Below are 15,789 nucleotides of genomic sequence, written 5' to 3' on the forward strand. Positions count from 1 at the left end.
TTTCCTGAAACTTTTGTAGTGTTTCTTGTGGTTGTAGATGGATATTCTTGATATTCTCTATGAATTTTTCATCTCTCATAGCATCTCATATAAGATATTCCCTCACTCCTCCTTGTTTCCCATATGCAATATCCAAAGGTGAAGGTGGAAAATATCCAAAACAAGTTTCTAATAGGGACCTTCCTATAGAAGTGTAGATTGCTTTGTTATAATAATGTTGTATATATACCAAATTTTCATCCCATGTCTTCAAATGCTTCTAGTTGTATCCCCTCAGAAGCTGCACCAAATTCCAGTTGACTATTTATGTTTGCCCATCTGTGTGTGGATGGAATGTTGTAGATTTATTAAAATTTGTGTCAATATTCTCCCTTAATGTATTCCAGAATGCACTGAGAAATCTTATATCCCTATCTAAAATGATGCTCCTTGGTATCCCAAAGTGCACCTAGACCTATCCAAAAAAAATGTTTTTTTCTTCTTTCTTGTTGATGGTCTTTTTATAGGGCATTAGAACACACATCTTATGTTATGAAACCAACTCATAAAAATATAGAAAAGATAGATCAATGCCTTAGAATTCAGCCTCTTCGAGGGGCAACCTCCTTTACATTATAAAAATGAACAATTCTTCGATGATAAAAAAGACAAGACCTCCTTTCTATATATAGGAGTCTAGGGGGTCATAACATAATTAGAGCCGAAATAACAATAATAATGTAAGGGCACAATAATAACAATAGTGGGTTTCTATGGGGGACAATAATAACAATATGGGGACTACATGGGTACAACAATATAATAAGGGGGTTGTACAAATAACAATAAGGGGTTACACTAGTAGTATAGGGACCTAACATGTCCCTCTCCTTCAAAAAGTATTGTCCTCAATGCTTGAGTAGTTCTGGATGCTTCTGTATAAAATTATCATCCTTCCATGTGGAATATTCAGTGGGTAAGTTCTTCCACTTGATGAGATACTCTGAAATTGATCGATTTCGTAGCTGTCGACTTCTTGGTTCTGTGAATGCTTCAGGTTCCAATATGATTTTTCCTTCCTTGTCAAGTTCTGGCAATATTATTGGAACTGAGATCTTCGACAACTTTTGAATGAGTTCCCACCCCGCCTCACCATTCTTCCATGCATACCTTGCTTTGTTTATCAAATTTGGCTGGATAATTATACCAACCTCTACCATTTCTGCAACCATATGTTCAATTTCACTTCTTTGGGCACACAGATATCTATAAGGCCTGATGTTTGGAGGAACATTTCCTGGAATCAAATGAATAACATGATCATGATCACGAATACATGGGAGACCTTTGGGAGTATCAAATACCTTGGAATGATTGTCTAAGACTTTTTGGAGATATGGAGAAATAGATGATTTCGATGTGGGAACCATTAGCAAACATAATTTTACAATTACTCCTCGTTGTTCTTTCTTTAGAAGGTTTGTCATTCTGTTAGAGATGATTATCTTTCATGGTTTCCCTGTGATACCCCTTAATTCAACTTCCTTTCCTTCCAAAGAAAATTTAATGAAAATTTCTTGAAAAGTAAAGCTATTGTACCCAAGGATTGTAGCCATTGGACTCCTAGTACAACATCAACACCACCCATTGGAATGTAAAGCATTGGGCTATTCAATACATATTGTCCCATGGATAGCCTGATATTATGGAACTTTCCAGAGAAATTTATGGTTCCTCACTTACAACTGTCACTTGACACTTTGGTGCTCGATATAGGAAGCGATTCAATTCCTTGTCTATCTTACAATTAATAAAATTATGGGGACTACCTGAATCAATCAACACTATTACCTTTTTCTTCTTGATGTGTCCTTCTATCATTATATTTTGAGGAGTGGTAATTTCTTCCAATGCATTACAAGATATGGTCGGATTCATTTCTTGATGCTTGATGTGATCTTTCACTCGAACATTTTTCTTCTTGATATGTCCTTCTATATTGATAATTTGAGGAGTGGTAATTCCGTCCAATGCATTACAAGATATGGTTGAATTCATTTCTTCTTTCTCGATGTGATATTTCACTTCTTGAACCTTTTTCTTCCTGATATGTCCTTCTATCTTGAGAGTTTGAGGAGTAGTAATTCTTGCCAATGTTTTATACGATATGGTTGGATTCATTTCTTCTTTCTCTGGGTCTTGTTCCTAGTGTATATCCTCTTCTTTTGATGTTTCTTGATCCTTTTCTTCCTCCTCTTCACAATCAATGTAAAATAATTTCTTCTCAGCACACTTATGACCTTTAATGTATTTGTTATCACAATTGTAGCAAAGCCCTTTTGCTATTTTTTCTTCCAATTGTTGTGGTGTCAACCTTGTAGGTTGTGGAAGGCTAGGAGAAACAACACTTCCATCTTGATAGTTGTGAGGGGTAGACTTCCTTGTTGCCATAATTTTGCTTTCCACTTTTCTTTCCAACCTGAATGCATTCTTCAATGAATTAGGTTCCCAAAGATGAACCTCATGTTTAATGTTATCCTTTAATGTCCCAATGGAGACATCAATCCTCCACTTCTCTAGAATATCATTTTGCCTTATATTCAATTTTTGAAAGTCCTCAATGTGCTCTGCCATTGACTACTTTTCTTTGAGATTTATCAATTGGGTAAAGAAGGTGTTTCTCTTTGTATCCTCATAATGTGCTATGATTTCCTCCATGAAAATTAACCACGTAAGAAGTGGTTTACAAGAACAAAGACCTTTATACCATAAAAATTGATCCGGTTGTAAATATGAAGATGCAATACATACCTTTTGTAACAGTTGCACCTCATGTAGATCAAAATATTACTCCAACTGTAGTATCCAATTTACCGAATCCTTGCCATCAAACTTCCTCATATCGCCTTTTCTTGATTTTAGGAGCTCAATGTTGAAATGACTGTCACTCTGTGATTTTAGATCTTCTAATTCTAAAAACACAACCTGTAGTAGTCCTCTGCATCCTCTTTCCAATTCCACCAGTCTAATGGAAATTGGATTCTCCAAGAAAGAGTTATGCACAATCTCCCAAGATGACCAGATTATATACCTTTTCAGAAGTTAGAAATTGTATGAAGTTCCACGTGTCACTATTTCAACCTTAGGTTCTGAAAATGATACCCAAAAAAACTACAGTCCTTCCTCTTTCTGTAACTTCTTACGAAAATTCAATATGATGCTCAGAGCGAAAGTTATGACGATTTTATCAAGGTGATATGTTTGGAATGTAATTCAAGGGTCTACAAAAACCCTATCTTCCTCAGATTATATCTCTGAAAATATAGCGAGACAGGATCTGAAATTCGGAGCCAAGATTCAGAATGATTTCTTCTCAAACGGGTTTTTTTTTAGCTTCTGAAACTTTGTAGTGAAATAGTTATAGTGAAAATTCCATGATGACCTATTTTAGATGAAATTTTGGAGCTTGCAAAAACCCTAACTCCCTCAGATAATATCTCTGACAATATAGCGAGGCAAAACTTAAATTCGGGCCGTAGGTTCAGCGTAATTTTGTCTCAAATGGTTTTTTTTTTTTTTAGCTTTTGAAACGTCGCAGAAAAAAAGTTATGGCGAAAATTACACGATGGCTTTTTTGGAGCAGCGAAACCCTAAAATCTAAAGCTCTAATACCAAATGTTATGAAACCATCTCACAAAAAGATATACAAGATAAATCAACGCCTTAGAATTCAGCCTCTTCGAGGGGGAAAACTCCTTTACATTATACAAATGAACAATTCTTCGATGATACAAATGACAAGGCCTCCTTTCTATATATAGGAGTCTAAGGGGTCATAACATAATCAGAGCCGACATAACAATAATAATGTAAGGGCACAATAATAACAACAATGGGTTTCTATGGGGGACAATAATAACAATATGGGGACTACATGGGCACAAAAATATAATAAGGGGGTTTTACTGATAACAATAAGGGGTTACACTAGTAGTATAGGGACCTAACATCTTACTGAGCCTATCAACTACCACAAACAAGTAGTCATGTCCCTTCCTGGTTATTAGTAAAGCTCCCACAAAGTCTATGGAAATGCTTTCCCAAGGACGAGTAGGTACAAGTAAGGGATGATATATACCTTGTTTCCTATTTCTAGGCTTACTGGTACAAAAAAGCATGCATTGTCTTATGTACCTAGCTAATTTCTCTTACATCTTTGGCTAATACACATACCTCTACAAGTTAGCGATGATCTTCCCTACACCAAAGTTCCCTCCAACCTTAGAGGTGTGAGCCTCTCTAATCAACTGTAATCAATCACCTTTAGGAACACATAGCTTATCCAATATGTACAGTAACCCATCCTGGAGATGGTAGTCAATGGTGTTGTTGCCATTGTACACATGAATTTGGATCTGCAATTATTGATACACCTCCTTGAAGTCTTCATCCTATGAATATGCCTCTTTGTATGCGTCATGGTAAATGACTCCATGTGCATAAGAGTCCCCAAAGTTGCGATCATCGATGTGGGTGGCCTTGAAAGCATGTCAGATTTTTTGTTGTTGTTTACCTTCTTATACTTGATCACCATATGAAACTATTGTAAAAAACCTATCCACTTGTAATGTCTGGTCTGTTTTAGCTTACTCTACACCTGCAAGTACTGTAACGACCTGTGATCTATATTGATTACTGTCTCCTTTCCCATTAGACGGTGCTTCCACTTATTCACTGCTTGAACCATGGAATAGAGCTCCTTGTTGTAGGTAGGATGGTTAAGAACCACCCCACGAAATACTTCAAAATGGTAGCATATAGGCCTTCCTCCCTGCATCAAGAAAAATCCCATAGCATATCCACTCACATTTGTCTCCACTTCAAAGGGTCATTGCAAGTTTGGTAATGCCAGATTTGGTGTCTAACTGATCTTCTTCTTTAGCTCCTCCAAATGCTTCTGTCGAGATTTTCCCCACTGGAAACTCTTTCCACTTATTGTTATGGCGTGGAGCAATGTTGGTACTGCTGAAAATGAGGCTATGAATTTCCTCAGACATTGTGCTACCCCAATGAAACTCCTAACCTCAGAAACATTAGTAGGAACTGACCATTTCATGATGGCCTTCATCTTGGAAGGATTTATCTTTAGTTCTGCTCCACCAATCACATACCCCAGATACACTAAATACTATTGTGTAAACTTGCATTTCTTGAGACTTGCTAGTATTTGGTGCTTCTTCAATGTTTCCAGTACCTGCGTCAAATCTGAAATGTGCTCCTCCTAGGTAGAACTATATATCATTATATCATTCAAGTAGATAATAACAAATGAATCTATAAAATGGTGTAGTACATCATTCATTAATCTCATAAATGCAGATGGTGCATTACATAGGTCAAATGGCATGAATAACCACTCATACAGACCTTGCCTGGTTTTGAAGGCGGTCTTCTAAGCATCTTCTTCTTTGACTTAAACCTGGTGATATTCAGACTTCAAGTCCAGCTTGGTGAAGTATTTTTCTTGTTGCAACTTGTCCAACATATCATCTATCCTAGTTAGGGGGTATCCATTCTTTAGCATGATTTTGTTCAATGCCCTATTATCTATACACATATGCCAAGTCCCATCCTTCTTTGGCACAATGATGATGGGTGACCCACATGGTGATGTACTCAGTTGAATGACACCCTGTTCGAGCAGCTGTTGCAACTATTTCTTCACCTCACTTGCTTCTATAACAGACTTCCTATACAACACAATATTTTCTAATGGAGAGTTCAACAGTATCTAGATCTCATGCTCCACTTTTCTCTTAGGTAGTAACCCTTTAAGCTCTCGAAACAAACCCATGTATTCTTGTAACAACTCCTCCAATTGTTTTTTGTTTTGTTTCGTAGTATGCCTCTCTAGAGATTCCTTTCCTCTTATTGACTCCTCTACAGACTAACTTTCTCTTAAAAAAAAATAAAACATACTTCTTGATGGAACTAATCAATCTCTTGGCTTGGTTTGCACTTAACAGTGAATGTTTCAACTTAACTTTGTGTGCATTCATGATAAATGATTTTCGATCCTTTATGAGATGGTATTGGTTGACTCTCCTCATGAATATTGTAGTGGTTGCAGTGGTTTCTCTCCTCATGAACATTGATGGATTGAAGAGTTAAACCTGAAGAAAAAGAATAAAGATAATAATAAGAAGAATCATTGCAGTAGATGCTCTTCTGGTTGTAGTGGTTTCTAGGATCTTTGCCCTGGTGTGTTGTGACTACCATATTGTTATCTTTCCCCCTTCTTGTTTCTTAGTTCCCTCCTTAGAAGTATCATGTTTCTCTGTCTTCTTCAATCCACTTAATTGTGATCTCTTTAAGCCTATGTTTTCTAGTTAATATGCCTATACACAAGCCTCGTCCACTGATTTTGGCTTGAAAAACATCACTTTCTCATGCAGATGGTGGTGCGAACCCCCCAAATACTTGAGGAGTACATCTAGGTTCTTTATAGAGATACCCAAAATTATAATCATCTTTCTAAACTCTCTGGTGTACTCTTACATGTTTTGACCTAACAATTTCCTAAAGTAGTGCCACTAGATCCACTAGTCCTCTACGTACCCAATGGGATAAAACTATGATTTAAAGAGGGTTCTGAAGTACTTCCACTTAGTCATTGGTTGTTCTCCTCCAACCTCAAGGTATCTGTGTGGATCTCCCACCAAGTCAGTGCATGGCCCTCTAATTTTAGTCGCACAAATGAGATCTTTTGTCCTTCCTTAATTTGATGGATGCTGAAATAAAATTCCAATTGTTGCAGCCAGTGGTTCAACTTTAGAGCGTCGATCTCGATATGGTACGACTTGATATTGAATTTTGCTTCCATTTTAAATATGGATTATGATTGGTTCACGACACTCGAACTAGGTTGATCATTTTGGGTTCTTTCTTCAATTGTTTCTCTGTTTCTTCCAGGTCTTTTTATCCATCTTCTAATTTATCCTCTGCATTTGAACCTCGATATTCTCCAAATATCCCAATATTATTGATTAGGGCTTCCATGAGGAGGTTTACATTGCAATTTATATATGTGACTTGTTTTTCCAACTATGGAAACCTTACCTTTGTAGGATCATGAGGTGTTACACTAAAAAATGTCACCTTGACTACTTACAGTTAGTATGGCTCAAATCAACAGTCATGCTACCCTCTTAGGCAAGTCTCATGCCTCTGTTATCCATCTCAAACTCAAAGAAGAGAGAAAGTCTTGTAAAAACTATGTTTATCTCTGGGGTCGCAGGTTCTCTCTAGCCTTACCTGCGGGGACGCTGACCATGTTCACAAAATATGCGTCCATGGACGCTCTGTATGTTAAGGGACAGGTGCGTCCCTCTGTAAAAGGCAAAATGCGCGAGTTTTATCTTGAAAAAGTTACTTGTGGTTACTTCTAGAACATTCTAGAGGTCGGTTTGATGAAATGGATACGCCTCCAGTTGGTTCATGTATCTCTATTAAGGGGGAACTTATCCCATCAATAAGGGAGCTATCCCACCCAAAGAGGGGGATGATCCCATTGATAGTGGACCTGAATAACCTCTTTACAGCACTATAAATAAAGGCATTGAGCCAGAAGGAGAAGAGGTTGGAGCTATACATTTTCTTTGGGTAAATGCTGCAGGATTTAGGTCTTCCATTAGAGCCTTTGTGAGGAGAGATTGTCTTCACTTGATTCTACTTGGGAGAGGGTGAGCTTTGTCAAAGTAGAGGAAAACCCTTGATGGACCCTGGGAGGAACTTGCACAACACCAAGGCCAGGTTGTAAGAGTTTCTTTGTTTCGTTATTAATACAAACTGGTTTATTTTTCTCAATAGCTTGTGTTAATGAGTTATTTCATGTGTTCCTTGGTCTGCATGTTGAATATATGTTTTATTATATGAAATGCAAGTGCTTGGTAATTGTTTGATTGTTTGTGGTTGCAGGAATTGACTTGAAGGAGGAGCTCATCCGGATCGTCAAGAACGGACTTCAACAACAGCGTTTTGGAATAAGGTTAGCCTAAACACTTGTAGTTTTCATGTTGTAAAAGGTGTATTTAGAGAAAGATCACTCCATTTTGTCTTGTTTGTCATTAGAATGTCTTAGACTTCTAGGAAGGTCAGTCGTGTCCGCACCCTTGACAGATTCCGTGTGACAAATTGGCGACTACGCTGGGGAATCCATTAATGAGAGAGTCTTTTCCTTTATATGAACTTTGCTTTGAGAAAATCATTTTTATTTTCTGGTTTTTGACTGTGAGAATTAGTATTTGGGTGGCTTAGCTTTAGATTTAGTTAGATTTGGTTTTTCTTCATTTTTCCAGAAGGATGCACCCACTGAGTACTGCACAGTGCGTCTTTGGACGCGCTGTTGCCGTCTACACAGAGCGGGGCCGCACCTGTGACAACGGGTTGCCTGCGTCTTCCTGTAAAACTTAAGAAAATTCCATTTTTGCTTTAAATTGCTTTTAGATTTTGTTTTTCCTTAGTGTTTTCTGCCCAGATCCTTTAGTACCCTGTCAAGAATTTTCACCTGAACTAGTTTTGTGAGCTTTGAGTGTTTTAGTGGTTTTCAACGAAGTTTAGACCTAGGGTTTGATTTTTGGAAAGGCTTTGTAGTGACTTTGATAGTAGAAAGTTGTCCAGCCTTAGATCTCTCTGGTTAGTCAACCTTCTTAGAAGTCGGGCCTGTCGTAAAGTCTCCTTTTGTGAGCAACTTGCCATTTGAGTTGTTTTGGGTCAAATTTCGACTTACTTGTTTATAAAGTATTGATTTCCATTTTACAAAAAGAACAAAAAGATTAGAGTTTTGTTTTGGCTAGTTTTTGATTCTGCAATAAGCTAGTCCTTGATTTGATTGTGATCAAGTAAAACACCTTAGAAATAATCATTGTTAGTTTTGGCCTCGTTAAGATTGCTTAGAGTAAATTTGCCTTTAGTTTGCTTATGAGTGCATTTTCATAGATTTTAAGAGTTGTTAAGATTGATTTTTGGTTACATTAGATTTATTTGTTTTATTAAAAGAAAAATACAAAAACATCTTCTTAAAAAGTCTTGTTTCAAGTAGCTTTTTGTTTTCGAAAGAAGAAAAGAGTTTTTTTCGTGCATGTAAAGAGAGGTTATGTTTTTATGCTTGGAAAAGACAAACGAATTGTTTCTTTGATTGTCTTCAATTAAGAAGTTGCTTTTATAAAGATTGCATTCTCTCAACTTTTTAGTTAAGCAATTCATCGAAAAAGTAAAGTAGTGGATAAATCATTCTAGGTGCATTTTGTAGTGGTTTCGAGTCGAGTCAACACACCACTGGTTTCACTTCCATCACCTTTTGACTTAAGAAACAACCTTAAAAGTAACGCTTAAATTAAAATCAATCTAGTAATCTTTATTTTTCTAGGGCTCTGAAGCACCAACATAGCTTAGGCTAGGGTCTTGGAGTAGGTGAGTACTTAACTCTCCAAGACTACAAAACCAAACAGATAGTCTATCTTGAGTAGAACAAATCCAATTGTTTCAGTTACATTCTGGGAAAGCTCCTCTTAAAGGAGAAGCACGAGCTCGTGTCCGAACCAGTGAGGGGATCATTCCTCCCTCGTTGGGAACGACGCCAGGCAGTACGTATTACAAACGGTAAACCTCGGATTAACCATTGTCGAGGAGCCAGGGGTCACTTATCGGTAAACCTTGGATTGTTGTCAAGGAGCCGGTAAGGGGATTGGAGCTTGTTACTCTGCCCTTGCGTGCTGTCGGAGTTTAGACTGTTCCCCCAGGTGTAATTGTTGTGATTGGTAACCTTAGTGGCCATAATATCTAGGATTCTACCCAAGGTGACGGTGGAGGGAAGGTCCCACTGTACCTGGAGCAGACGTCGGTTATACTCACTTGGATTTTCTGGGGGGTTCGCTTCACTTCGAGACGGTTAAAGTGGAGGAACTTGGTCCAGTCTATTCATTAAGCAGGTTGCCGGGGTAACTGTTCCACCCACCATTTCTGTACTGAATCCTGCGAGGTTGGGCCTAATCACCAACTAGCGTTTTTGGTCCGGAAGACTACTGTTTGTGTGTGGTTTGACGCTCTAGATTATTTAGGCGTGTGCTTCAAATTTGATTGGTTCTTTAGAAGACTTTAGGTGGTTTGATTTGAAATTTTTTACTTTGTTTTCGTGTGTTGTAGTTAAAATCTTTAATTGTGGCGGAATTACCGAGACAGTCCCGTAGACTTCGGGGCAAGTCTCCTGAGATTGTTACCGGAATAGATTTGTTAAGAAAACTCCGTAAATCGCGGGGTGAATCTCCTGAAGACATTCCGGGTCATTTAGAAGGGTTAAAGGTCCTTGTAACTCCTCCTAGTGGCAGTAGAGTAGGCTCACCTGAAGAAGGAGAATCTTCCTTGGTAGTCCATCCAGATTACCAAAGATTAGAAACAGGTTACAATCCCGAAGCTGTTACGGTTTCCGAGCTTGCTGGTAGTTTTTCATCTGCCAGTGAAACAGGCGAAGAACCTGAAATTTCAGAACCTGTTACTCCAACTCCTAGTGTTCCTGATTCACCAAGAATAGAAAGAATTATCACCGAAAATCTTCCTGTTGGATTAATTGCTATAGAAGAACTTGTTCCAGAGGAAGAAATAGGCGTTTCTGATTCTGAAGATCTAATTACCCTTGATCTAAGGGAGCGTGAATCCATCTTTTACAGTCCTCCTAGAAGTGAATCTTGGTACCTTGCATTAACCAATTTTTTAGACAACTCAGTAGGTTTTTCTACACCTCGTACTCCGGTTCCACCTAGAGGAATTCATTCTCCTGTAAATATGTCTGGTCAGTCATCTGTGTTTTCACAAAGTCCTGAATCATTTTTACATGGCGGTCCTTCTGTTCCTACTGGGTATCAATCACTTTCTGGTACCTTTGCGGGAGCATCTCCTCAACCTGTTGATCATGGGTTATTAGTTGGAAACAGTGGTAATGTACCATTGAGTATAGGTGAAGTTTATATGATGTCAGGTTCAACTCCCATTAACCAACCTCAAGGTGGCCAATTACCGCCTGGGGGGCAACCTTCGTTAATGCCTGGGGGGCAACCTCAAGGTACTTCATTCGTGACTGGGGGGCAACCTCAAGGGTATCAACCCCAAGGGTATCAACCCCAGCCTCAATATGTACCCCAAAGTCAACCTCAGTATCAATATCAACCTCAAGGATGGCAACCTCAAGGATGGCAACCCCAAGGGTATCAACCCCAAGGGTATCAACCTCAAGGATACCAACCTCAAGGTCAAGGTCAACCCCAGTATTCGTATTTACCTCAAGGTTATCAACCTACGGGTCAATACCCTGGTCAAGGTTATCAACCACCTCAAGGGCAATCATATGGGACTGCACCTTACAGTTATCAACCCTATCCTCAATACGGCTATGGATCTCAGTATCCTCAACCTGTTACGAGTCAATACACTGGAATGTTAACATGGGATCCGTCACAGGGTCAACAGATGTCGCAACCAAGTATACAGTCGGTACCTCAAGCAGGACAACCTGCAGTTCCTGGTCCACCCCAGCAACCGCAACCTGTCCAGTCAAGTGTTCAGACCCCTGTAACTTCCGTAGTTACTCAGCCGCCAATTGCACCTGGTACTCCACCTCACACGGCTGCAGCAACTACCGCTTCATCTACCATGCTTACTTCTGGAGTATCGGCAGCTCCGGTTTCTACTGTCCCTGTAACCACTCCTCAGACATCTGTACCGTTGTCTGGACCCACGGTTCAAACCACAGTCCAGATGCCTGCAGGCCAACCTGGTACAAGTACGGTTGTTACTACTCAACCTCAATTTGTTCAACCTCCGTACCAGGGACAGTATCAACCTGGGCAAGCTGCCCAACAACCGGTTTACCAGTATCAACCGTATCCTGGGTACACTTATCAACAACCTCAGCAACCCCAGTACGGTCCGGTTAATCCTGGTTTTCCAGGAGGATATAATATCCCAAATGCGACTCCTGTTCCTAGTTATCCTGGATATCCTCCTCCTGGGGCTGGTATTGTGACTCAGAGTTTTAGAGATCCTAACCGGCAGTTACCGTTTATTGCGACTTTAGATTTACCCGACTTGACGCGCCTAACGAATGATCCAATTCAATATCTTCAGTTCTGGCCGCCAATGCCAAATAAGTTGCCCAGCGATATACCCAAGTTCGAAGGTAAGTCTGGAGAGGATCCGTCTAATCACGTGATGACTTACCACCTCTGGTGTGCATCAAATTCCATCTCAGATGATTCCATCCGCTTACGTCTTTTCCAGCGTACACTCATTGGTCTCGCAGCCAAGTGGTACATTGAGTTACCACGGGCCTTTTTACAACTTTAGCCAGTTAGCTACCTCGTTCTTAACTCATTTTCAGTTACCAGTCAGATACGATAATGGTACAGAATTATTAACTTCGCTAAAACAATCGACATCCACGTACATTTCTGATCACATCCATGAGTGGAGACGTCGAAGGAGATTAGTGAAAGTTTTTATCCCGGACCAAATCTTAGCTGAATGGTTTGTCAAATCATTATTACCAAGAATTACTGAAGATGTAGCTAAGGCCGGAGTAGTTACTGAGGAGCAAGTCATTGCTCAGGCACAATACCTTGACTTAGTTTACACTCAGTCGGGTACGTTACACGAGAAAATTCCGGATCTTCCAAAGTCAAACCAAATCGCTGCTGCTCCTTCGGGATCTCATGCCGCTGATGGTATGATTGGTATCGTGACTACGAAGAGTAAGAAGAAGTCTTCCAAGACCTCCAATACTCCAATTATCACTTTGCCTGATTCTCCGACAGGAGAGTCTTCTCCTCCTGAACTTACCGCCGACATTCACGCTGTAGAGTCATCTACGGCCAAATCAAAAAACGGTGGAAAGAAGAAAGGAAAGAAGAAGGCTAAAGCAGACAAGGCTCCAAAGGAGAAAACGGAAAAGTCGGAAACCAATGACGAAAAACGCAAACCTCGATATCCTTGTCTTATTTGTGAAGAAGATCATTTTACGAGAGACTGCCCTCATCGGGCCGAGGTAGTGAAAATAGTCAAAGGTTCTCCCACTCCTGCTGTGTTAAAAAATCCATTTCCAGAGCAGGAGAATAAGATGATAGGTTCTTCTTCGAATGCCAGTGAAGAACCCATTTTGATGATGTCTCATGTCAGGATTGCGACTCGATCGCAAGATTATGGTAGTAAGGCTCCTGTTGATGGTAAGGAAGCAGAATCTTCTCACTCTAACCCATCAACCTCAGCTCCTGGTTCCGATCCACTACAGATCGAAAAACCTAACCCAGACTTAGTGATTAAGCCGCCCGCCAAGGGTGTACTTCGAAGGTCTGCTTTCAATCCACATGCGAGAGCAGCCCAGAATTACAACATTGTTGAAGACTTAGCTGTTTCACCTTCAGCAATGTCGGCACTCGAAGTGCTGCAATCATGTCCAGCGCAACGAAAATTGCTTTTGTCGGCTATTGGAGCTGTCGATGTTCAGGACCCGAACCTAATGATCTTTGATCTAGAAAGTAGTACACCGCGTCTCCCCCATCAAATGGCTTTCCAAATTCCAGTGATAGTCAAAAACAGGCCTATTCATCGGACTGTGATTGATGAGGGAGCTTCTACGTGTATTATGTCGATTCAATGTTGGAGATCGCTTGGTTCTCCTTCGTTGAACCAATCCCCCACCATCCTTAAGGCCTTTGATGGCCGTGGGTTCCGTCCGTTTGGTATTCTACAAGAATTGCCTATAGGGGTCGAAGGTAAAACCGTTAGTCTGGATGTGGAAGTGGTTGATGCCCCTCTAGACTACAACCTTCTTTTGGGTCGAAGTTGGTCATATGCTATGACAGCGGTCGTGTCATCGGTCTTCAGAGTCATTAAGTTTCCACATAACGGTAAGATCGTGACTATTGATCAGCTGACATACTTTTCATCCGACCCAACCTCTTTAGAAACTATCCAGCATGTTGGTAAAACGACAATCCCTTATAGGGACATTGGTGTAGGTTTAGTTAAGGATTCCGGTTTACTGGGAACTTTTCCTCTCCCTCCACTCAATGCAGACCCTTCGTTTGCAACAATTCATATGATCACGTCAGAAAACATTATTTATGATGATCCTTGGTATGTTCCCTCTGACTCTGAGCTAGACTCACTCGGTGATGTTATGCCGTTGAGTCCGTATGAGATTGCTTATGAAGCTCTTATGTCTTTTACCGATTTTCATTCAACCGACCAAATGAATGTGGTCAGTGAAGAGTCACTTTTCACCTCACCCTTAGAACGGATAACGTTTCCCGAAGAAGTGTCATCTGACGAACAACTTCGCGAAATCCTAAGTGTAGATGATCTACCATGGGAAGATCTCCATCACAGATCTTCGTTTTTACCTAAGGATGATGCATTTGAAAATGATTTTTCATCTATCTTTACCGCTGAATATGTCAAAGACGCTCAGGATCCAACGAAACATTCTGATTCAGAGCTGAATTTAGGGAATATTTCTCGTACTATTCCCATTGATATTTCAGTGAAGCCCGGAATCGAGGAGAACATTCATATAGGTGCCGCATGTACTGAAGAAGAAATCCAAACTTACAAGGCCCTATTCCAAGAATTCCGCGACGTGTTTGCCTGGTCTTACGAGGAAATGCCGGGAATTGATCCTGCCATTGTTGTTCATGAAATCAAAACCTACCCGGATGCTAAACCCATTCGGCAACGGTTGCGTCAGATTCACCCTCGAAAAGCGGCTGCGATTAAAGCAGAAGTCGAAAAGCTGTTGAAAGCAGGTTTCATTTATCCGATCCCGTTAACGGATTGGGTATCGAATATTGTTCCCGTCAATAAAAAACAAGGAACAATAAGAATCTGTATCGACTATAGGGATATCAATCGAGCTTGTCCAAAAGACAACTATCCTACGCCTTATATCGATCAAATCATTGATGATTGTGCCGGAAGTGAGATGTTTTCCTTCATGGATGGTTTCTCAGGCTATAATCAAATCAATATTCTACCTGCCGATCAACCAAAAACGGCATTCATTTGTCCATGGGGGACATTTGCTTATTGCAAATTACCTTTTGGGCTTAAGAATGCCGGCGCTACTTTTCAACGGGCAATGTCTTATGCATTTCATGACATCAAGCACATTGTGCAACCCTATCTCGATGATTTGCCTGCTCATTCTTTACAACGAGCTGATCACCTTGTCCACCTACGAGCAATCTTTATGAGGTGTAGGCATTATCGAATTCGGTTGAATCCCCACAAGTGTGTTTTCTGTATAGAAACAGGTCGATTGCTGGGATTTGTTGTTTCAAAAGCCGGCATTCGCGTCGATCCCTCGAAAGTCGAGGCTATCATCAAATTGCCTCCTCCTTCGAGTTTGCGCCAACTCCAAAGTTTGCAAGGGAAAGCGAACTTTTTACGCCGATTCATCCCAAACTACGCCGAGGTCACTAAAGGTTTTACACGGTTGTTGAAACAGAACGCACAATTCTTTTGGGACGAGATTGCCCAACAATCTTTTGATGCACTGAAACACGCGTTGACCCATGCACCGTTATTGCATCCTCCCAACTACAACCAGGACTACTTCTTATACCTCGCAGCTTCGCATTCCACCATTGGAATGGTGTTAGTTCAAGAAGATGAATTCAAAGCAGAGCATGTGATATATTATCTTAGTAGAACCTTAAATCCCACTGAGTTAAAATATTCGCATGTGGAGAAATTGGCCCTGGC

Source organism: Pinus tabuliformis, chromosome 2_2 (assembly GCF_031772625.1).
Source record: "Pinus tabuliformis cultivar Carrire ecotype Pingquan chromosome 2_2, CPIR1, whole genome shotgun sequence".
NCBI lineage: Eukaryota > Viridiplantae > Streptophyta > Pinopsida > Pinales > Pinaceae > Pinus > Pinus tabuliformis.